This window comes from Rattus norvegicus, chromosome 9, assembly GCF_036323735.1.
Source record: "Rattus norvegicus strain BN/NHsdMcwi chromosome 9, GRCr8, whole genome shotgun sequence".
Lineage (NCBI taxonomy): Eukaryota > Metazoa > Chordata > Mammalia > Rodentia > Muridae > Rattus > Rattus norvegicus.
The window spans coordinates 30,804,400-30,827,643 of NC_086027.1; the positions used below are offsets into that span (position 1 = coordinate 30,804,400).

The 23,244-nt window shown below is 45.8% G+C and overlaps 1 protein-coding gene across 14 annotated transcripts in view; it reads left to right on the forward strand.

The window, feature by feature from the left end:
* The first annotated feature begins 4,521 nt into the window (after window positions 1–4,521).
* The window catches only part of Paqr8 (progestin and adipoQ receptor family member 8), a 49,679-nt gene continuing 30,956 nt past the window's right edge, over window positions 4,522–23,244 (forward strand). The window contains exons 1-3 of one of the 14 annotated variants that reach the window (XM_063267116.1): window positions 4,522–4,767; window positions 4,960–5,043; window positions 7,412–7,612. The gene's annotated coding sequence lies outside the window, so the exon portion shown is untranslated. Of the gene's footprint in view, window positions 4,768–4,959; window positions 5,113–5,155; window positions 6,309–7,081; window positions 7,613–7,654; window positions 8,999–23,244 lie in introns of those variants that run through there. The other 13 variants (XM_063267123.1, XM_063267124.1, XM_063267120.1 and 10 more) reach the window with 13 other exon arrangements.

Consider the following 23,244-nt stretch of genomic DNA (forward strand, 5'->3'; position numbering starts at 1 on the left):
GGTCTCCACCAGTATGAGCCAGTATATCTACCAGAACCACAATGAACAGCTTCTCTTGTGTCACAGTAAGGTCAGCGCCAGCCCACATCATGTAAATGTACCAAGGCTGATAATACGATGCTCTCACGTGCTCTTTGAGCACCTTGAAAAAGCCACCATCTATACAAAGCACAAAGTAGAAATTTTATTGGACACAGTGTACCAGTTTGGTTTGTTTACAACACAAGGCAGGTCAAATTATTCTGTCAGACTTTTGGGACAAACAGCTCCTAAACTTGCAAATTGACTCCTTTGTCGTGACCTCTCTCATGGCTTGTAAGGGCAATCTGAAAGGGGAAAAAAATGGTATCCGATAGACTAGTGACTGGCTTAGCAATTTGTTCTTCTTACTGGGTAAGCACTGCCAGTTCAGACCTGGGGAATCTTACATACAGAGATATCGATTGGACTGTGAACTTCCATATACTAAAGGCCATCCAGAATGTCCCAGCAGAGAAAGACCCAAAGACTGTTATTATGATATTAAGAATGGAAAGGTCATGGTAGGCATGTTTTCCTCAGAGTTATTATAAAAATATGAATGAATAAAATATTTTTCTTGCCCATACTAGTCTATCACCACATGGTAAAAACAAATAAGAGTCTGTTCTCTTGAAGGTGCCAATATTTTTTAGTGTATGGTTTTTATCAGCACGCGTTAATTCTGTATAATAACGGGTCATTTTCACACACGGACGTAGCACGGTTTGGCCGTATTCACCACCTCTCCACTCTCTCTTGTCTCCGTCTTACTCTGGTTGACCCCCGTTCTCTTTCCAACTAACTCTCCCTCAGTTTTCACCCCCCGTTTTGTTCTTCTGTTGCCCGGTTAACTTCCTTAGGGTTGCTTACAAGAGAATAGGCACCTTTCCAACAGTATCGGCACTGAAGAAAACATCTCTCGCTCCCCATCAGCCATTAACCACTTTTAAACCCTTAGGGAGGATGAGGCCCCATGAACCACACCCCCTCCATGACAGGATCTTATGTAGATCTTGTCCCAGAAATCACAGTTGTGAGTTCAGGAATGCAACAGCCATGTCATGCCAAGATGTCAGCGATACACCCCACTCCCCCCTTTTTTTCTCACTTTTTTTTCTGCTCCTTCTATGATATTCTTTGCAGCTTAAAAAGAAATTGGTATTATTCTCCCATTTGCGGCTGGGCATTCAATACTCCCTTAATCTTGGTACGTTGGCCAGTTATGGGTCTCTTTGTCCTCTGTTGACCATTGGAGAAGGGGAGGGGAATGCTTCTCTAACCAAAACTGGCAGCAACACTGGTTTATGGATACATACATATACATATACATATACATATACATATACATATACAGATACAGATACAGATACAGATACAGATACATATAAAGATATAGATATATAAATGTTATGGGTACACCATGTCTACTTAGCAAAACAACAGTAGGAGATTCCCCACTAGCATGTCTACTTAGCAAAACAACTAGGGCCTATGGCCTGCTTAGCTATAGGCTTTTGACTAGACCAGATATGAATCCTGTGGAGTACCATCTAAATAGGAGCAGAAAGTGGTTGACCTGCATCCATAACGGATTTGCCACTATTCTGCCAGTAACCTCATCTCATCCTGTTGGCTGGTTTGATTGTACATAGACTCCATGCTTGAGTAAGAGTGTTGGTAATTCTCCACCAGAAACCTGCACAATACCTTTCGGTACCATGAAGTACAGCTAGCAGACACCAAGAAATTTTTAAGAGATATGAATGAATGATGAGAAAACATTGCTAGTTCTCTAGTGGCTCTGGGAAGGCCAGTGATGAGATATCAATGCCTGGCTATTATACCAATACTAAGTCACTGAGTAATTTATTTTAGGCTACCTATTCTGAGACCAAGATGGTGGTGAGACTCTCCACTTCCTTTCAGAATGTGTGGACCAAGCAGCTGGTGTTGGCTGTGTCCCTACCACCACTGTCTTAGTCAGGGCTTCTATTCTTGTACAAAACATCATGACCAAGAAGCAAGTTGAGGAGGAAAGGGTTTACTCAGCTTACACTTACACAATGCTGTTCATTACCAAAGGAAGTCAGGACTGGAACTTAAGCAGGTGAGGAAGCAGGAGCCAATGCAGAGGCCATGGAGGGATGTTACTTGCTGGCTTGCTTCCCCTGACTTGCTCAGCTTGCTGTCTTATAGAACCCAAGACCACCAGCCCTGGTCTGGCACCACCCACAATGCGCTGGACCCTCCCCCTTGATCACTAGTTGAGAAAATGCCTTACAGCTGTATCTCATGGAGGCATTTCATAATGGGAGGCTCCTTTCTCTGTGATAACTTGTGTCAAGTTGCCACACAAAACCAGCCAGTACAATCCACATCATCATCCCCTTCTCCAGCACCAGCAGGATCACAGGCCTTGGTGTAATAGGCTCCTATTCAGCCCCTACACCAGATCTGTCAACAGCATCAGCAGCAGTTGTAGTGTCAACACTCCAACTACCCAGTGCCTGTCTGAGATAGTGAGAACATGCCCACATACCCAACCCTCCCCAGGGTAGAAGCCTGAAACAAGAACCTATGAACACCCCTACAAATGGAGGAGGCCCCCTCTCCTATGCTCCCCAATCAAAACAAGGAAAACATTGCCTTAAGACAGCTCTTTTGCTGTCGTACCTATGGCTTTATCGTTTATTAAAGACCAAGGTAACCTTGCAAACTAACGAGATGCGTGTGCTTCCCTCCTTTTACGCTGACTTAAACTGGCTGAATATTTTGGACTCAGACGTAGAGTGTCTTCAGTGTTTCAGGGTTGATCCAGACGTTGACTTTACAACCATCAGTCCTGGGAACACAGCTCCACATGAACACACAGCCCGAAATGGTAATGGCACGTTTAGGGACGTTTCAGAAACTATTGGACATGTGAACACGGGCTTAAAGAGCTGAGGCAGCCGTGAAGTGGCACCACACACCAAAGGCTGGAGTCACCGGAGACACCTCTCCTGCGTTTGGTGTTTTGATTTACATCTTGGCTGTCGCACCCTTCGACTGTTGTGAGGGTTTTTACAGCCCCATCTTCAGTTCCCTAGCACGGGATTGCATGGCACGGTTTTAGGATCAGAGGAGTTAATCTCATCGGACTCCATTTGAGATACAGGAGCTCTCTCCCAGGGTTGCAAGGTGCTGCAAGAACAGATGGAGACGCACTTCGTGTACTCTATTGTCGATGATGTCCCTCACATCAGCTGAGCTGAACTTGCGGGTAGACCCTCAGATTTGGGGACTTTTGATTTTGTTTCTAGTTTAGGTCTGAGTAGAAATATATGTGGGGAGGGGCATGGAGGGTGGCAGGGGTCCCTTCGTCTTACAGCATCACTTTACAGCTGAAGTCTCTGGCTAAAAGGAATATGGAAGGCCACAACTCCCCAGGATATAAGAGCAGCCTGGACAGCTCTGGCCTGGAGCACAAGCTAAGGCACCAAGAGCCTCCTGAGCCTTTGCGCCCCCACCATTGCTTACTGGGACACTCACTATCCTGTGGGGAAAGCCATGGATCTGAGGCAGGTCCCTGGACTCTCTTGGGGTCTGACTCTGTTTCAATCTGCCACATAACAGCCCAGAATCCAAACGTTTTTATTTATGGAGTAGATCTAAACCCAATGTATAAACGGCTCATTTTGCTTCCGGGTATTTTGCTGAAGATACATCAGATAACAGATTTTTAAATCTTGGGAATGGTAGACGCGTGCTTAGAGTCTTCCCTGGAACACGGTGGGTTTAAAAAAAAAGAGCCCAAACTCAGTTAGTCCAGAAATCAGTCCCACTGTCTCACAACAGAAGTGAAGATGGACCTCCTGCAGGAGTACTGACACAGGGCATCTTCTTGGGATCTGACCTTTCAGTTCCCTTTCTTCCGGATCATGCAGGAAGCTTTTCAGCAACAAAACCAATTCAATTTGTTAACTGATGGGCCTGCTTCCTAAGTGGATTAAAAAAAAAATCAGGATAAATACAGAGTGCATTGCAGGTGAAGGACAACTCCAGCCACTGTGGGCATACTTAGTGGATGGAGGTTACATGGTGGGTGGGTGAGGGTGGGGGTAGAGGGGGTCTGCTTGGCACAGCATACATGTGTCCTGTGACAAGTATGATGCACTCATCCATGCAACCACAGCATAAGTATGAGTCTAGCACGGGGATGTGAAAGTGTGTCTGCAGGGCCTTCGTGGGGTGCACAGCGTGATTTTCTGGGCATTGCGCTGAGTTCACCCTAGGGCAATGACAGAAAAGAAGGCCAGGATTGGAAATGAAATGGCAGATGAAGTTTGTTATTCCCTCCTCCTCCTTTCCCCAAGGGATTTAGGAAATGCTTTTTGGGAAAGAACACAGAGCGCAAAACACATCCCTGGCTGTCTCAAGCCCCCGAGGGGTCTGCAGTTAGGCGGGGCTCGGGGATGGCGAGGGTATAAAGGTGGGTGGAAGGGTGGAAGGAAGCGGCGTCAGTCAACTTCCTCGGCTGCGGTGGCGGCTGTGGCAGCCGGCTGTGCACCCGGCTGGGCAGCCCTCCCCTGGGCCGGGAAAGGGCGGAGCTGGGCGTCGCCGTCCGGGTTGTCCCCTCCTCCCGGCTGCTCTCGGGTGCAGAGCCCTCGGCGGTTGGGGCCGCTCGGAAGGAGCTCTCCCGGAGCCGGGAGTCGGGAGTGCGGCTGGCGGAGCTGGGCTGCAGGAGCTCGGCCGCTCCTGGTATTGGTAAGTCCCGTCTGTGGGGGGCGGGGACCGGGCAGGGTGCAGATCTCCACCGAGATGCTGGGGAGCCTCTGCCAGAGCCGGGAGGCGGGGATGTGACCCGACCTGCAGGGGAGATGTAAACTCGCATTAGGTGCCCCGAACCTGGGGGACCCAGCTGGGACCCGATATTAGAGTTTTAATATCGGTTTTTAGAATGCAGAACAGACAGTCCAGACGGTGGAGTTGAGGAGCTGCAGAGCCCTGAAGGATTGGAGCTAGGGGATCCGGACTGCGATGGTGAGGAGCTTGGGGATAGGATCCTGGAGAGCTGGGGTTTGGAGTCGGTGTCACGATCGAGAATTGAAGGTATCTTAGCCCAGGGAGAACAGGAGAGGAAGGATGCAAAGGAGGGGTAGTCCTGTGAGCATTCTTGGGGCGCCCTCCACAGGGCAGAGGGGAACGGAATCCCGGAGGGGAATGCCCAGTAGAGGAAGAATGGGGCGGAAGGGGGTGCCCGAGAGAGGGGAACCCCGGAAAGAGTAAGGTGAGAAAGGCACGAGCTCCTCCTTGAGGAAGACGGAGCGGGATTCTTCAAGGAGACACCGCAGAGAGTTGTGCTGAAAGCTGTATGTAGGCTGCTGGTTTAGGGGCTAAGGTGGACCGAGGGATAGGGGGAAATACAAAGGGGCGGAGGTGGCCGGCGGGACAGTGCTGGGACTATCTCAGCCACAAGAATGCTGTCTTTTCAGTAGAGGTGGCCGTGGACACCTCAAGGGGGTATTCCCTTGACAGCAGATTGAGGAACCCTAGATAGGGCAAATGGGGACCCAGCGTTCGCCAGTCCAGGAGTATTGGGGACCTATGGAAGGGTGATTAGGTGCCAGGAGGAGGAGACAGCGGTCTCAACTTTGAGTACTTGGTTATACAGTTATACGTACCCAGGGATAGTAGAGAGACCCTTGGTCCTGGTGAGCACTTTGTCTTGTTTAAGTTACACCTCATATTTCTGACCTGGGTTAGAAATGGCTTTGCTTGGTGGTGGTGGGGGGGGGGTGCGACGAGGAGAGACTAGGGCGAAAGGAATAGTTATGGAGTGAGATTTCCACCTTCTGTGCTTTAGGCAAAGCTCATATGATGTAGGTGTGTAGAGAGTCATAGTCCTTAGGTACTATTTTTTGTGCAGTGAGAGCTTCTGAGGGAGGTCAGCAAGCACACAGCATTCCACAGGCAAACTTCCGTGTTCTAGTGTCCCATAGTCCATGTTTGTATTAGTGAAGCTTCGGTCTCCTGGGGCAGCTAGTAGGAAATTACCTTTCTAGAAGGCACTACCTATAATTCCCCTGATAGAGTTATTCTTGGTCAGCTTCCATGTCTGGGCTGGTCCACCCTTGGTACTGGTCCACTCCTGGCATCTCAGAGGCTTGGTGTCTAAGTGCTATCTAAAATTATGACCTAAGCACGATCAGTTTTCTTTTGTTTGTCTTGGGTGTACAAGTTGTTTCATTTAGTTAAAGTAATGTTAAGCATCTCGTTGACCTACCCTATATTGCTGATTATTTAAGGTAAGTAGTTTGTTTGGGTGTGACAAGTGATTCGTGGTTTTTCGCTGTGATTTCTTTGCATTGGAAGGTGCTTGGGTTTTGGAAAGAATCTTTCCTTCTGGGCTGGGAGGACAGGTTCATCCTCTGGAACAGACTGAGATGCCCACTCCCCAAGAAATCTGAGAGCTTTTTGTTTTGTTTTTGTTTTCGTCTTTTTTAACTTTGTTATTGGGGGTGGGGTGACAGGGTCTCATATAGCCGAGTTTTGGGTTCAAACTTAACTACGTAGCCAATCCTTCTGTCTCCATTTCCTGCATATTGGGATTAGAAGTATGTGTCAACACACTTAGAAGTTTAGTTTTTTGTCTTTTGTTTTTCCTGCAATGCAGGGGATTAAACACTAAGCCTGGCACATCTAAACATGTATAGGATACCCCTAACTACAGTCCCAATCCCCAAGACCTATTTTGGAAACTAACATTTGGTGAGTGTTTTTTTTTGTTGTTGTTGTTGTTTTGTTTTGTTTTTGTTGTTGTTATTGTTGTTTTGTTTTGAGACAGGGTCTTTTGTGTATTCCTGCCTGGCGGGGAATTCAGTATGCAGACCAGGCTGGCCTTGAATTTATAAAAAATCCACCTGCTTCTGTCTCCCTCGCACTGCGGTTGTGCTCCCTGCCCTGGGTAGCCCAATGTGGTTTTTTGCTGTTCTTGTTGTTTTGTTTTGTTGCTGAAGATGTTGGCATTGCTTTTAAATTTTTCTTTTGTTTTCGTTTTCATGTTTCGTTTTTCTTTCAGGAAAGGGAATGCTTTAATAACTATGCAAATTTACAGCAAAAGCACGTTTCCATTGCAAAACGCCATATCTGAATGGGACGCACTTTGCTACACGGAGCGCATACATAGAGCTTGTTGAACGGCCTGACCCTTGCATGAGAGATCCGCAATATCGTTATGGCAAGCAGTGTATTTACTCACTCCCACATAAAGCCAGTTGATGCTTTCAGTTTTTAATCCAAGTACTAAAATAAATACGTCTGTATGTATACAGTCAGCCGAATATTTCTCCTCTTCAAAAGCGCTCCCTTGGCAAGCTGGGTACTGAATGTAGTGATGCTGTCATTGCAGAGAATAGTCCCGGAGCTCCTGCTTTGGACCGGCCGTCAGATTCTGCAGTATGTTTGCTGCTTGCCCGGTGCCTGCAAACCTGCAGTGGGCAGAGTCCAAGGCAGAATGAGTCCAGCTTGGGCTTCTGGAGAACTGGGGTTATAATATGGAGTATGAAAATAGTGATGACTGTCTTGAAGCAGTTCAAAGGGGCGGCTTCCGGTAAACATGCGGCTTTTTCTTTCTTTCTGTTTTTTTAATCAGTGCTTACCCAGAAGTTGCAGATTTATGACGGCAACGAACGCCTGAGATAATCAAGAAGGAGCAACCTGGGAAAGCCTTAGAGCAGTGGTTCTCAACCTTTCTAAGGCCGTGACCCTTTGATATCGTTCCTAATGTTGTGAACACCCCACCCCCACCATAAAATCATTTCATTGCTACTACGTAACTGTAATTTTGCCACTGTTATGAATTGTAACGTGAATATCTGATATGCAGGATGTCTAATATGCGACTCCCCCAACAGGGTCCAGACACACAGGTTGAGAACCGCTGCTATAGGTTTTTTTGTCTACTTGGCCTGATTGATTTGGATTGATTCTGTTGGGCAGAGCAGCAGGGCTGGGAGTACATCTCAGGACAAAGCTGCTCCCCTCATGATAGTCAGTAATAAGAGAGAGAGATAGAGAGAGACAGAGACAGAGACAGAGACAGAGAGACAGAGAGACAGAGAGAGACACAGAGAGAGAGACACAGAGAGAGAGACAGAGAGAGACAGAGAGAGACAGAGAGAGAGACAGAGAGAGAGACAGAGAGAGAGACAGAGAGAGAGACAGAGAGAGACAGAGAGAGAGAAAGGAGGAGCGCCCCATTAACTGTTTCCCCACCATCTCCCAATACTACAGGGCAAGCATTCTAGGTGGAAGCCACGGGGAGACATTTAGGTCCAAATCAGCCAGATACAGTAGCACATACCTTTAGCCCCACATCAGGGAAGCAGAAGCATGTGGGCCTCTATCAGTTTGAGTCTAACCTCATCTGTATTGCATGTTCAAGCCAAATTACATAGTGAGGTCATCTCAAAAAAAAATCCACATCAATAAAAGTACCACCTTCATTTGGGTATCTCGAATATATGCAGGAAAAATAGCTTAGAAATATCACTTAACTAGTGTACCTTGTAACGAATTAAGGCATGTGAAGCCAAGTCTCTTTTCACCTTGATGTCCTTTGCTGGACAGTCCTCCACACGCATCAAAGTAAGAGATTAGTTTTCTCAACCCACACCAACCCCCAAGCCATACTTCCCCATACTGAGGCCCAGAGCTGGAGTTTTGAGTTTGATTTTTAACTTTGCCTAGAGGCAAATGGAGGAGAATGGTTTCTGATAGTGCAGTTTAGCATAAGGATTCCAGGGCACAAAGTGAACCCGGCAGCCAACGGAGCACAGGTCCTCTGTCTCCTTCGCTTTCACACCATCGTGGCTCAACTCAGAGCTAGGCGAGTTCTCGGACATTGTTTTGCCTCATTGGACCTCAGTTTGCTGCCTATAATTCCAACTTCGAGTGACATCTACTTTGAAATGATTTCAAGTGAGAATCGTAATAGGTAAGGACTGTATACATTTGCGAGAAAAATTAAGTAAGATTGTGCATAAACAGTTCTGAATTCTCTGCCTAACAGTGTACGCAGAATAAGTGCTCAGTGGAGGCTGGCTATATTTGTTAGTAAAATTATTTATTAGTAGATATGTATTAAAACTCTTTTGACTTCTTGTGAGAATTTATCATTTCCTAGAGAATGGTATTCCTTTTAGCTGAGCTCTGTGACTTACGATATGAGTGAGGAAGATTTATTTTTGTCTTCTTGACATCTTTGTTCTATTTTTTTAAGTTTTAAATCATGGCTTTAAAAGCAACTTCAGGGGGTTGGGGACTTAGCTCAGTGGTAGAGCGCTTACCTAGGAAGCACAAGGCCCTGAGTTCGGTCCCCAGCTCTGAAAAAAAAAAAAGAACCAAAAAAAAAAAAAAAAAAAAAAAAGCAACTTCAGTTACTTCACTTTTAATTTAGATTTTTTTAATGTTTTTTTTCTTTTTTTTAAAGATTATTTATTTATTTATTTAATGTATGTGGGTACACAGTCGCTCTCTTCAGACACACCAGAAGAGAGAATCAGATCCCATTACAGATAGTTGTGAGCCATCATGTGGTTGCTGGGAATTGAACTCAGGACCTCTGGAAGACCAGTCAGCGCTCTTAACCACTGAGCCATCTCTCCAGCCCCCATTTAGATGTTATTTAATGTGAACATTTCTATAATGGCTATATATTACAGCTTACTACGGTAGTGAAAATTTAGAGTAAAAAAAATAATTAAAAAGTCTCTTCTGTAGTCCTTTCCTCCTACCCTGATTGAATAAAAATCCTCTTCCTTCTTCCCGCCTTCTCTCCCTCTCTCCCTTTCCCCCCCACTCTCCCTTGATTCCTTCCAATGAAATATGTATAGTTTGCTTAGCACACTTTGAAGTGACTAGCCAAGAACTCACTGTGTAGCTGTGAATGACTTTGCACTTCTGGCCCTCCTTTCTCCACCATGAATTCCGGAACCACAGGTACCCGCTCTCACTGCCTGTTTCGTGTGGTACGGGAGATTATGCCTGGGCACCCATGAGTGCTGTGCAGCTGTTCTACCAACCAGCAGTGGCCCCAGCCCAGAGAGGCATGTTTATGATGAACGCTCCTCTTAAAATGCTAGTTCACTATGTTTTTTTTTTTTTTTTAATGGCAAGGAAGAAGAGCTTGTTACTCAGTCCTCAGCTGTTTTGTAAATGTTGACATTACATTTCTCTGTGAATGTTACTATTCCAGTATAAGCTAGGAAGGTGGTATAATAATCTTATGAAACCTTAGTCCGGAAAAGACACGGTGATCAGGAATATAAAACATCATATTTATCTACCTGTCTTAAGGATATGTAAAAGCAAACAAAGGTTTCTTCCGTAATTACTTGCGCCAAGAATTAATATGACTTTCGCTGGATGTTCTTGTCTCAGCTCAGCTACTTTTCTTGTTGCTGAGGCAAAAAGAAAAGAGAAATCTAATAAAAGCAATGTAAGGAAAGGTTTGTTTGGCTCCCAGTTTGAGAGAACAGGTCACTGTGGTGGTTAGCGTGGCAGTGAGAGTCAAGAACTCTGCAGTCCGGAAGCAGAGGGAAGGGAATGCTCACTTTCTCTATTTTCCTCTTTTTTTTTTTTTTTTTGGTTCTTTTTTTTCCGGAGCTGGGGACCGAACCCAGGGCCTTGCGCTTCCTAGGTAAGCGCTCTACCACTGAGCTAAATCCCCAGCCCCCTCTATTTTCCTCTTTATTCAGCCTAAAACTCCAGTGCCTGACAATACCCAGCCTATAGTCAGGATGGGTCTTCTGTCCTTGGTTAAATCCCTGTGGGCAAGCCCACAGAGGAGATTCCAAAGGAAGAATGGCCATCACAATTCTCCTGCCTCCAGCTCCATTTCTTGGAGAGAGCTAAACAGGTAGCTGTCTCATGAAGTAATCTAGTTTTAAGGTGATTTAGCTCTTTGAGAATTTACTCTCACTATAGGCTTAGCTGCCGTGAAGGGAGATGATATTAAAGCACCCATAGTCTGGTGTGGTGGTGCACACCAATAACCCCAACACTCAGGAGAGAGAGACAACAGAATTGTAAAGTCTACACTAGCCTGGGCTACACTGGGGAGACCCTGATGCAGGAGGAAAAGACATAGTGCTTCATAGACAGGGAAGTAAACAAGAAAGGCTTTCTAACTGATAGCTAGGAAGCACTGGGACTGCGGCTCAGTTTCTTCTGTACAATAGACACACTTGGGAGTGCCCCGGCTTCCCTTAAACCATCCTTTCAGAAACTCTGGGTAGGGCCTAGGTATCAAATTTTTAGAATGCTTTGCAGATGATTCCAAAAGTCAAGGGCCACTGCCTTGTGAAATTAATAATCAGAGGGTGGGGGAGGGTGTGAGTTGTGGTTTATGTTTATAATATCAACATTTGGGAAGCTGAAGCCAGAAGATGGATATGAATTGCAGGCCCATGTGGGTTACACAGTGCATCTTTGCCTCAAAACAAAACAAAACAAAACAAAAACAGAAACAGAAAAGTTTTTAAAAAGAGGAGGAGGAGGAAGAGGAAAAGGAAAACAAAATAGAACAGATAGGGGCGGGGACACGGGTCTGTTGCTAAGGTAACTGCTATGAAATAATGAAGATTTGTACTGATTCCCAGAATCCATGGGAAATCATGGTACCGTGGGCTCTGCTAGCCCAGGATGGGGTTGGGGTGGTGGGGTAGCGGGTGTTTGTGGGGCGGGGTGTAGAGGAGTGGAAGAATCATAAAGCTAGGTGGATCCCTATAGCTCATTGGCTAACCAGCCTAGCCAGTCAGTGAGCTCTAAGTTCTGACTGAGAGACCCTGTCTCAAGAAAGGAGACACCTGATGTGAACTCTGCCTTCTACATATACATTGGCATGCATATACACATAGACCCACATGAACACGTACATACAACACACACACACACACACACACACACACACACACACACACACACACACAAAACCTAATAAAAATATTACTTTATTTGGGCTCTTGTTTTAGTGACAGGTGAATGAAAGCTTGCAGTCGGGAGACATTGCTTCAGAGCCTTACAGGACTTTTTTTTTTTTTTTTTTTTTTTGATTGACAGTTTCACATTGGTTACTATTTCCGTGTGTGCATCAGTCAAACGGTTTCCAACCTTGTCCAATACAGCTTTGTTTCAGCCTGTGTGGCATGGACAGCAACACCGTCACAGTGATTTTAACAACTTTTATTGTATTAGTCATTTATTGGGGGAGGAGCAGTGCATGTCATGGCGCTGTGTTGAAGTCAGGTGGTGATGACTGGGGGGAGCTGGCTCTCCTTACACCATGCCTGTCTAGAGGATTGAACTCAGGTCCTCCCGTGTGGTGCAAGGCTTGGTGGAAAGTATTTTTACCTTCTGAACCATCTTACTGGCTCCTAACTTTTTTTCTTAGGTCTGAAGATCACGCACGCACGCACGCACGCACGCACGCACGCACGCACGCACGCACGCACGCACGCACGCACGCACGCACGCACGCACGCACGCACGCACGCACGCACGCACGCACGCACGCACGCAGGCTGGGAGACTGCTAGTTAGCTTCCTCGCTGTTAATAATTGTTCATGGCTGAGCACTGAGCACGGACTAGTATCAGGCAATGTGTTTACATCACTTCATTTAGTCCTCAGGACGGCCCTGTCACCTAGGAAGTAGTATTATTGGTTCCATTTCACAGACGAGGAGACCGAGAGCAGAGAGACTGGGACTTGTATAAAAGGCACCTCGGGTGCTGATCAGATGGAAGTCTGAACTGTGTCCCTGCCGCCTCCATACGCATTTGTTAGACTCCTGCTGTAAGTAGGAGGGAAATGTCCTGAGGACCGGTGGCTTTTTTAATTATTTAATTACTTATAATATAAGTGGCTGGGGCCTGATGCTCACCCCGACTTGAAAAAGAAGAGCCCTCCATTGTTCAAGCTATTGTTCTTACTGGTTTTTCAAGACAGGGTTTCTCCGCGTAGCCCTGGCTGTCCTGGAACTTGAGCTGTAGAGCTGGCTGGCCTGGTGTTTCTGTGTGAATGTCACAGCATGCGTGGGGATGTCAGATGGCACCTTTCAGCAGTCAGTTCTCACCTTCCGCCTTGCTGAGGTAGAGTCTCTCTTGTTAGTGAAGCCATGTCCTGCACTCAGGGCTGGCTGGCCTGTGAGCTCCTAAGAAATTCTCAGGTTTCTCTATAAATTCTCCACCTCGCTCTAGGGATGCTCAGGTTACAGATGCTTGCTACCACACTGTGGATTCCAGGGATTAAATTTAGGTCATCTGGTTCTTCCACTGGCTGAGCCATTTGCTGGCCCTGCAGTGAGATGTTTGATGGACTTCCCAATGGTCTGGGGGAACCACAGGAAGACTTACTCATTTGTTCACATCCATCAGATTTAAAGGGCTTGTCAAGTGCCAGGGTCTACAGTAAACACAGTGGATCAAATAATGAGCAGAAATTCAATCTCTGCTTCTCTAGAGGCTACAGTTTAGAGATAGATTTGCAGCAACACTGTCCCTCAGAGTCAGATGGAAAAAATACTTTTGGGGGCTCCCTGCCCTCCCTTTCCGGTCTCTCCCCTTCTTTCTGGTCCCAACCCCTTACCCCCAAATAGTTCCTTCCTTGTCTTTCAATATCATAGTTTGTGCACAGAGCTAAGACTACCAATAAATAGTGAGAGAGTCGTTATTTACCTAATGAGAAGTTGACAATCGCTTAATTAAATGTCATATCATGTCACATTGCATTAAAAATTATTCTTCCCCAGAGATGAAGAAACCGTTCTCTGTAACAAGTTAAACAAGTTGGATAATCAGGTTGAGGTAAGCCTTTTGAGGTGAAGGAAAATACTTCTTTTCTCCATGCCAAGGGGAGCATCGTAAACTTGCAGGACATCTACAGGGCCAACAGACTCCATTAGTTAACTACTGTCAATGCCGTGACCAAATAGCTGGCAGAGGGAAAGAAGAGGGTCACAGGGATTGCTCAGTAGGTCTTATGCTCGTCGAGTAAGGATGTGGACCTGAGGAGCTCAGATCCCCAGAGCCCACATAAAAGCCAGAGTTCGAATGTGTGTCTCTAACCCCAGTGCTGGGGTGGCAGTAGCGACTTGCAGATGGCTGGGGTCTTGCCGACCAGCCAGGTTTGCTGGAACACTGAGCTCCAGGTTCTGTGAAAGAGCCTGTGCCAAAAAGTAAGATGGGGAGGAATAGAGAACGGCACTCTGTATTGACTTCTGGGTTTCTGCAAGTTCATACATGGGCATGTGCACCCACACACATGTGCACACATATGTGCACGCACATACATGTGCATCCACACACATGCTCACGTACATGTATACACATACAAGCACACATACACAAGTACACATACACACATACATGTGCACATACATGTACATCTACGCACGTGCTAACATGCATTTGCTCACATGCATGTACATACATTTACAAGCACACATACACAAGTACACATATACACACACATACATGTGCACATACATATATTACATATATTCTTATTTCCTCCAGCTCCCACGAAATTAGAAAAATGAAAAGGAAGAAAGCGTTTGTCTTGGTTTACAAGTTGAGGTACAGCCAGTCCATTCATGACCAGGAAGCCTGGCATCAGGAACATGAGGCAGCTGGTCACATTGTGTCTGCAGTCAAGCAGCAGAGAGAGGGAGATAAAGGCAGGGCTCAGCTTGCTTTCCATTTCCCCCGCTTTTTTTTTTTTTTTTTTGGCTTCGGAATGGCAGCCCATGGGATGGTTATGTCCATTTCAGGGTGGGTACTTAGGTGAAAACTTCTGGATCCACTGTCCTAGGCATGTCCAGAGGTGCGGATCCATCTCTCTAGGGGTTCTGAAGCAGTTAGGTTGACAATAAAGATTTAACTATTGCAGATTAACTCCGTTTTAATATTCGAAGGGGATCCAATGCTATCCTCATAGCATTAATCATTGAATGAATAAATTAGCAATAATCATGATTTTCATATACAACAGGTATAACAGTAATTCAGATTTTAACAAGAGCTGACCTAAATGACTGTGATGATCTCAGTCTAGGCAACCTGATTCCCATTTTAATCAGCCCCTGCCCCTCACCCCAACCCCCTTGCCTTTGTGAATCGGAAGGAGCCCAGGGTGAGGGTTACTGATTTAACAGGCTTTCTTGTTGTTGCTCTTGTGATACAGCTAGCAGCAGAGGTGGTGACATTTATCCTTCTCAGCTGATGTTGTCAAAGATTAAAAACAAAGAAAGTCGGAGGACACATTCCGTATCCACAACTAAGAGGGTATTTGCAGCTTTTTGTCAATGTCTCAAAAGAGTGTGCTTGGCCCCTCCGTTAGAATCTACTCTTTTTAGTCCAAGAGAATGTTCACAAGGGCTGCCTGCCAGAGGAGCTAGAGAGACCCTGGAGGAAGGCTGTGCTTCCTCAAACCGACTGCAGTCTGAAGGGAGATGCATCCCCATTCCCTGCCTGCAGACAATGGCTTTGTGGGGGATGACGCTTTTTTATCGGGGAAAGCTGTTTTCTTGTTTTGTCTTGGACTTGTTCAAGAGAGCGTTGGTGACACTCTAAGCAGAGGATAATGTGAAATAGACAGTGGAAGGCAAGGCTACACAAATTACAAAATTTATGTTCTGCAAAATGACTTTGGTGCAGAAATCCCACCTTAGCTTTTCTAGTTCTGCACTTAAGCAAAGCAATGGCGTGAAGGGTGTTCTTTTGAGTTGCCAGGAAAGGGGAATTCGTTTTCTGCATGGGTTAATACTGTAATGGCTACGGTATTAAAATGCCATGCAGGCAAATTCCAGAGGGCTGTGGATGCTGGGTAGCATTTCAGGAAGGTTTGGTTCATCAGGTCTCTGCACAAGACATTTGGATTAATTTGGGAAATGCCATTGGTATTTCTCAGGTTGCAACCCCCCCTCCTCTAGTTCACAGGGCTCCTGATCTCCTCTCCTTTCTCCTCTTTTCTTTATAATATCCCCTAACTTTCAATCCTCCTGCCTCAGCTTCCTGAGTATCTGAAATCACAGGCCTATGCCACCAGGCTCAGCCTCGCTGATGGCTTTCTGTTTCATCTGGGATGTTAGTAGTTTTAGATCTCTGAAGTTGGAAGGTCACTCCTACATAGAGATAACAGAAAAAATGGGAAATTTGTACTGTTGGGGTATAAATGGTGTCAGGCAGCAGAGGTGGGCTTCAGGCAAGAAATTCCAGTTCATCTGCAGGGACTTTGACCACTTAATAAGTACCCAACAGTGGGCTAGACACAGTAAGGAACAATATGATTTAAGAAACACATCTCTGTGTGTGTGTGTGTGTGTGTGTGTGTGTGTCTACGTCTGTCTCTGTCGCTGTCTGCCTCTCTCTCTCTCATACACACACACACACACACACACACACACAGCACATGCATGCATGTAGATATGCACACCAGGATTCTGTAAGACACAGGACTCTAGTTTTAACCCAGGAAACACTAGGTTTAAGCCCTGTGTGTTGAGCTGTGAGCTGTGGTAGAAGACTTTGTGCCACACCGTTAAAAAAAAAAAAAAGGCAACTTCAGTGTGACCTCTGTGCTCAGAATACAGTGCAGAAGAAACAACCCCAGAAAGGTAGCATTTGGATAAGAAGGGGGTTTTGTTGTTGTTGTTGATTCGATGGTTTCAGGAATAGCACAGAAGGCAGAAACGAGGGGCGTGCACGCCGCAGGCCTGAAGCAGGCTTTGTCTTCCACTGTCCTCTCTAATGCTCCATGCATTGTGTGCTAACTCTATGTGTTTGCAAGTTAGTGCTTAGCCACTTAAGGCTTCGCAAAGTGGGGTTGCAGATCTAAATTCTCTTCTGCAGTTGAGTGGAGAAAGGAAAGGGAGAGGAAGCCATTCATTAAAAATTGTTGTTCGGGGCCCGGTGGGATGGCTGACAGGAAAAAGTACTGTGCAAGTCAGACAGACCTAGGTATGATTCCCCAGTGGAAAGAGAAAACTGACAACTGGAAGTCATCCTCTGATGTCCTCGGGAGTATCATGGCGTGCATAAGCGCACACTCACACACACGGAAGTCACATAAGCACATACACACTAATAATACATAAAATCAAACTTTAAGACCATATATAGTGCTCAAGACTGAAGTGGCACTGTAATCCCAGCCCTTAGGAAGTAGATTCAAGAGGAACAGGAATTCTTTTTTTTCTTCTTGTTTTATTTTTTTATTGGATATTTTTAAGTATTTACATTGCAAATGTTACCCCCTTTCCCAGTTTCTCCCTTCCATCCCTTCCCCCCTGCTTCTATGAGGATGCTCCCACTCCTACCCACCCACTCCCACCTCACCGCCCTGGCATTCCTCTACACTGGGGCATCAAGCCTTCCGAGGACCAAGGGCCTTTCCTCCCATTGATGCCAGACAAGGCCATCCACTGCTACATGTGCAGCTGGAGCCAGGGGTCCCCCCATGTGTGCTCTTTGGTTGGTGATTTAGTCCCTGGGAGTACAGGGGAGTGGGAGTCTGGTTGGTTGATATTGTTGTTCTTCCTATGGGGTTGCAAACCGTTCCTTCAGCTCCTTCAGTCCTTTCTCTAACTCCTCCATTGGGGTCCCTGTGCTCAGTCTGATGCTTAGCTGCAAGCATCCTCATCTGTATTTGTGAGGCTCTAGCAGACCCTCTCAGGAGACAGCTATATCTGGTTCCTGTCAGCATGCACTTCTTGGCATCAGCAATAGTGACCGGGTTTGGTGGCTGCATATGGGATGGATCCCCAGGTAGGGCAGTCTCTGGATGGCCTCTCCTTCAGTCTCTGTTCTACTTTTTGTCCCTGTATTTCCTTTAGACAGGATCAATTCTGGGGGAAGGGTGGGTGGCCCCATCCCCAACTGGGGACCTTGCCTAACCTCTGGATACGGTTTCTACAGGTTCTCCCTCCCCTTTGTTGGGCATTTCAGCTAATCTCATCCCTGTTGGGTCCTGGAAGCCTCTTCCTTTCCTGGCATCTGGGACTTGCTAGTGACTACCTCCAGTTCCCTATCCCCCATTGCTACACACTTCTGTTCAAATTCCTGACCCTCTGTATATCATCTCTGTCTCCTCTCATACCTGATCCTGTCCCCCCATCTCCCCATTGCCCTCCTCTCTTCCTCCCAAGTCCCTCCCACCCTCTAACTCCTGTGAGTATTTTGTTCCCCCTTCTAGGAAGAACTGAAATATCCACATTTTGGTCATCCTTCTTCTTGAGCTTCATATCGTCTGTGGATTGTTTCTTGGGTATTCTGGGCTTTTGGGCTAATATTCACCTATCAGTGAGTGCATACCATGTGCGTTCTTTTGTGACTGGGTTACCTCACTCAGGATGATATTTTCCAGTTCCATCCATTTGCCTATGAATTTCATGAAGTCATTGTTTTTGATAGCTGAGTAGTACTCCATTGTGTGGATGTACCACATTTTCTGTATCCATTCCTCTGTTGAAGGGCATCTGGGTTCTTTCCAGCTTCTGGCTATTATAAATAAGACTGCTATGAACATAGTGGAGCACGTGTCTTTGTTATATGTTGGGGCATCTTTTGGGTATATGCCCAAGAGAGGTATAGCTGGGTCCTCAGGGAGTACTATGTTCAATTTTCAGAGGTACCTCCAGATTGATTTCCAGAGTGGTTGTACCAGCTTACAATACTACCAACAATGGAGGAGGATGAACAGTAATTCAAGGTCACCAATTCAAGGTTACAAGAGGTTCTTTCTCAGTCAAAAAACAAACAAACGAATACATAGTTCTGGGTTCCAGTGATGCAGAGAGGAGGAAGATGCCTTCCAGGGTGCAATGTGTTTTTGAAGAGGGCCACACAATTAACAAGGAATATGATTTTGGGAAGTCAGGATTGCTGTACAGAAAGATAAATGAAGACAAAGAAGAGGGAGTAATTACTAGTGATAGGTATAAGCATGATAAAGATTTTACAGCATGCCTTAGCTTCTTAGAGAAGCAAAGACCTCTAAAGTTTTTGCTAAGGGTGCTTCAGTCTTATTTCAGACACACACACACACACACACACACACACACAAACACACTCACACACACATACTCACACATACTAATACACATACATTCACATACACACATACATTCACACATACACACACACATACACATTCACACACACACTAATACACATACATTCACATACACATACATTCACATACACACACATACATACATTCATACATACACACAGATTCACACACATTCATACACATACATACATTCATACACACATACACATATATATATTCACATACATACACATACATTCACACATAGACACATTCATTGACATGCACATACATATCCATTCATATACACACACTTGCAAGCTGACAGTACTTTCCAGCTGACACATCATAATAATGACAGTGGTTCGTAGATTTGAATTAGGCCCTGTGCCTCTCTTTACGTTTTATGTATACTTTTTCTTTTGGTATAAGGAACACACTGTCACAAGACACGTAAAGAAGTGAGGGTCACATAGAGGAGGACAGACAGGCACCCATGACAAATACTATAGTCATCCACCCATCGACTCTGTGTAGACATTGCAGCTCCATAAAAATCTTGACTTATGAAACAGAAAGCCACTATCTGTAATTATAGGATATGTCTCTATGCCTGGAGAACCACTGGGTTTAAGTCCTAACTGAGTTCCAAAGAAGATAGTAATATGGCCATTCCTGCATGGAGGCACAACCCAGCGACATGTACTAAGCAACCGTCCCATCCCAGGCTTGGTTCAGTGGACTTTCTTTGTGTTTACTCTAACTGACTCAACTCCTGTAGCCACTTAAGAGAACGGTCATCCCAGTTTTCAAAAGGGCCAAGTTGGTCTGTACCAGGGTTAGTACTTTAAATGCTTTCATAATTTTGGGGCACGGCGTTTAAAAATGCTGATCTCCTTTTAAGTTAAGTGCTCCCTCAATATCTAACCTCGAATTACTACAGGGTAGGGCTTCCTGTCCAACTGAGCACCTTATCTAAGACATTGCAAAAGTTAAGGAGTTTCTGGTGCCCACTGCATTGGTATCTGTGGTTTCCTGAATCTGTCAGCAGCATAGGGTGGGGTTAGGAGGGAGACGTCATGGAGCATTTTTTATCCCGTTATTTCATACGCTTGCAGTCCCTCAAACCTGTGTGTCAGATGGCTGCATGCGTCCTTGAAACTTAGGTTTGGGTAAGAACTCTTTGAAGACACAGTGAATCTCTTGCGATTGTGTGAATGGACATGGTATGATTAATACTTCACGAGTTCAGTTGAGTTAGCAAACCTCCAACAGAAAGCTCCGGCAGTTGTGGGTGGCTTCAACTGATGGTAAAGTTTGCTGTGCACTGACCCAGGTGCTTTCGTGCTGGTGTCCAGAGGCAGGCTCAACTCCCAATGATTCTGTAATTGTGAATAAGGCCCTTGAGGCCCTCCCCAATCTCTAACAGATTATATTTATTGAGTACACTGTATGTTGTATTTGAAGAGTTTTAATGTACTATATTCTCTTTCTTAAATTTGAATTATAAATATTTTGGGACAGAATGGTAACAACCTTCTCTCCAGGTTCCCTCCCTCCCTCCCTCCCTTCCTTTTCTTCTTCTTTCTTCTCTTCTTCTTCCTCCTCCCTCTATTTTTTGGAGGAAGGGGGTTTAAGACAGGGTGTCTCTACACTTCCATGGCTGTCTTGGAACTCACCATGTAGACCAGGGTGTCCTTGAACTCAAGGAACGGCCTCTGCTCCCTGAGTGCTAGGTTTAAAAATGTGTGACTTGGTGACCAGGCTGCCAAAGGTTTTTGTTTGTTTCTTATGTCTTTTACTTCCGGTTTATTTCAAAGTACACCCCAATCATCATTTGTCAAGCTTGTGAAATGTGATTTAAAAGATAAGGACTTTTCATATGTTCAGCTTCACAACAGTTCTAGTAATGGGGTGCCATTATGATCTGCGTCATAAAGATACAGACTACAAGCTTAACAGACTAGCTCAGGTCACCCAGGTTAGAAGTGGCCGAGACACCACACTAATGTTGCCTTGCTTCAGAGCCTGCCCTACTTACCAAACACTATATAGACACCTCCAGATCCCACTGCGGTAGCTAATCCTCTAACTGGATCTTCCTAGAAGCAAACTTCCAGGGCTGGGGCTGAATCGCATAAAGATAGAATTAAAGAGGTTCCAGTGCCAACCGAGTTGGTATCAGTGGTTTCCTGAATCCATCAGCAGCATATGGTGGGGTTAGGAGGGAGCCTTCAGGGCACATATTTTATTCCATTGTTTCACATCCCTGTAATCCCTCAAACCCACGACACGCGCCACCATATTGGTTTCCAGAAATTCAGTTACCCAGCCATTGCGCTAACTGGGTCTCTGTAAGCACCCTCGGACAGAATGTGAGAGGCTCCGGTGTCAACCCCAGGACCAGCTTGAAATATTAATGGATTCTATTGAGCAAGAATCATCGATGAGAAGCAGCCAGACTCTTATTGTGATAGTTTGAAACGTTGGAGAAACCCACACTGAGAAAGGACGGGCGTAGTAGGAAGTGTGACTTCCATTGGCTGCTTGCTACCAAGGGAACAAAAAGGTTTCTTTTCAAATGAATTTTCCTTTGCTTTTCTCCCTTGGCAGAGCCAGTCAGTCGGGCTTCCCGCTGAATCTTTTCAGTTTGTCTGTAGCACTGCTAATTGTGTTTTGTCTCCTGTCACATGGCTTCCTTCATTCCCTGGCCTTTTCGTAGGCCTCTTGCCTGCTGTGGACTGATTTCACTGCCAGAAATGTCTTCCCACCTGGGAGCCAGTTGGCGGACAAAACAAAGAAGTTCCGGGGAGGCGAATTCTCCCCACCCAGACACCTGACCGGGCAGGCCCTTCCTAAGCATTGAAGCTTGACGTACAGAAGACGAGAGGGTGGATAAACCCACAAAGAACCATGATTCTTCCCTTACAAGGCACCAACTAGGCCCATCGCATGCTTAAGAACAGAGCAGAAGGCAAACTCTACTTATCCATTGGCTAAGGCACTTGGGTTGCCTCAGATCTAGGAAGCGGATCTTCATCAACCAAGCAGCACATTCGCTTCCTTGCTTCTGTCGTTGAGATTGCCGACATTTGCCAATTCAGCATTTCTTCTCTCGTCCTCTTACCTGCCCAGTCCCCATCACAGAGGGTGGCTAACTGCTGGAGGGCTGCCCGGCACCTCTTACTACCCTCACTGTGGAGGACTAGAGGGCATACTCAGTCATGCTGCTCTTGGGGCTGAGAACAAATTCCACCCATATCCCTAATGAAATATGCCAACTAGTTTTGAGATTCTTTCTGGGAAACATGGCATATTCTTTTTTTTTTTTCTGAACACGTGGTGTATGTGGTGTGTACGTGTGTCCCACGTGCAGAGGCCAGAGGTTGAGATCCTGTGTCGGACCACTTACCAGTTCAGATTTGGAGAGGTCTCTCATTGAACCTAGACTTTTTCATTGATTGGCTAGACTACATGACCAGTTACACCTACCTCGTACCCTGCCACCAATCACCCCAAACCCCTCTGGCCCCCAGGATCCTCTTGTCTCTGCCTTCTAACACAGGAGGTATGAGTCCACACCACCTGGCTTGACATTTTAGGTGGGTCTAGGGATCCAAACTCAGGTCCTCATGCTTGCCCAGCAATCACTGTACCCATTAAAGATGTCTTCCCCAGCTCCGACATGTTTCCTTTAAATATTCTCAAATAGTTTTTCATTATTTATGTGATTTTTTACGGTTAAAAGGAAAAGTCTAATGGGCAAAACAATGGAGGACAGTCACTTAGCTCTTGCCAATGGAGTGGGTTTAGGTATGACATCATGGTTCTGCACCACAGCTCCCCTGAGGGTGGCCTCCCTTAAGTGTCTATGGTAGACATTTCAGTCACAGTACCGTTCCTTCCCAGGTCCAGGAGAGGCTAGGGACATTCCTCATGACTCCAGGAAGCCCTTACCAAGCAATAGCAGAAGACGTGGGACCTGCAGGTCATTTGCTAACCCGGACTTTGGCCTGTGGTCGTGTTAGCTCCTTCCCACGGATTTGCGAAGTGGTTCTGAGAGTGAGTGCAACGGATGGGGAAATTTAACCACTCAAAGGAACCAAAACATTTCTGGAGCACAGGTGACAG